Genomic DNA, 1,624 nt, shown 5'->3' with positions numbered 1-1,624 from the left:
CTGCAAGTTTCATGGACTTCCATCTGAAGATCCTTTACAGTTCTTAACTGAATTCTTGCAGATATATGATACTATTAAGACTAATGGAGTAGATCCTGAAGTCTACAGGCTCATGCTTTTCCCTTTTGCTGAAAGAGACAGAGCTAGATTATGGTTGGATTCTCAACCCAAAGACAGCCTGAACTCTTGGGATAAGCTGGTCACAGCTTTCTTAGCCAAGTACTTTCCTCCTCAAAAGCTGAGCAAGCTTAGAGCTGATGTTCAAACCTTCAGACAAAAAGAAGGTGAATCCCTCTATGAAGCTTGGGAAAGATACAAACAGTTGACCAAAAAGTGTCCTTCTGACATGCTTTCAGAATGGACCATACTGGATATATTCTATGATGGTTTATCTGAGCTATCAAAGATGTCACTGGACACTTCTGCAGGTGGATCCATTCACCTAAAGAAAACGCCTGCAGAAGCTCAAGAACTCATTGACATGGTTGCTAATAACCAGTTCATGTACACTTCTGAAAGGAATCCTGTGAGTAATGGGACGCCTATGAAGAAGGGAGTTCTTGAAGTTGATACTCTGAATGCCATATTGGCTCAGAATAAAATATTGACTCAGCAAGTCAATATGATCTCTCAGAGTCTGCATGGAATGCAAGCTGCATCCAACAGTACTCAAGAGGCTTCTTATGAAGAAGAAGCTTATGATCCTGAGAACCCTGCAATAGCAGAGGTGAATTACTTAGGTGAACCTTATGGAAACACCTATAACTCATCATGGAGAAATCATCCAAATTTCTCATGGAAGGATCAAAAGCCTCAACAAGGCTTTAATAATGGTGGAAGAAACAGGTTTAGCAATAATAAACCTTTTCCATCATCCCTCAGCAACAGACAGAGAACTCTGAACAAAATACTTCTAATTTGGCAAACTTAGTCTCTGATCTGTCTAAGGCTACTGTAAGTTTCATGAATGAAAAAAGATCTTCCATTAGAAATTTGGAAGCACAAGTGGGCCAGCTGAGTAAAAGGATCACTAAAATCCCTCCCAGTACTCTCCCAAGCAATACAGAAGAGAACCCAAAAGGAGAGGGCAAGGCCATTGACATAAGCACCATGGCCGAACCTACAAGGGGAGTGGAGGACGTGAATCCCAAGGAGGAAGACCTCCTGGGACGTCCAGTGATCAATAAGGAGCTTCCCTCTGAGGAACCAAAGGACTCTGAGGCTCATCTAGAGACCATAGAGATTCCTTTGAACCTCCTTATGCCCTTCATGAGCTCTGATGAGTATTCCTCTTCTGAAGAGAATGAGGATGTTACTGAAGAGCAAACTGCCAAGTTTCTTGGTGCAATCATGAAGCTGAATGCCAAATAATTTGGCATTGATACTTGGGAAGTTGAACCTCCCTTGTTCATCAATGAACTAAGTGATCTGGATCAACTGACATTGCCTCAGAAGAGACAGGATCCTGGAAAGTTCATAATACCCTGTACCATAGGCACCATGATCTTTAAGGCTCTATGTGACCTTGGTTCAGGAATAAACCTCATGCCCCTCTCTGTAATAGAGAAATTGAGAATCTATGGGGTGCAAGCTGCTAAAATCTCATTAGAGATGACAGACAGTT

The 1,624-nt window shown here is 41.9% G+C and overlaps 1 non-coding gene across 1 annotated transcript; it reads right to left on the bottom strand.

Annotated features, from left to right (window-relative positions):
- Window positions 1-244: 244 nt before the first annotated feature.
- LOC148576902 (small nucleolar RNA R71) lies at window positions 245-352 on the bottom strand. Its single transcript, XR_015903617.1, has one exon. It is a non-coding gene; the product is annotated as a small nucleolar RNA R71 (small nucleolar RNA).
- Between the last annotated feature and the right edge of the window lie 1,272 nt (window positions 353-1,624).

Source organism: Arachis ipaensis, chromosome B1 (assembly GCF_059453495.1).
Source record: "Arachis ipaensis isolate K30076 ecotype BB chromosome B1, ASM5945349v1, whole genome shotgun sequence".
NCBI lineage: Eukaryota > Viridiplantae > Streptophyta > Magnoliopsida > Fabales > Fabaceae > Arachis > Arachis ipaensis.
The sequence above is the reverse complement of the archived record's forward strand: the minus strand, read 5'-3'. Positions and strand labels throughout refer to the sequence as shown.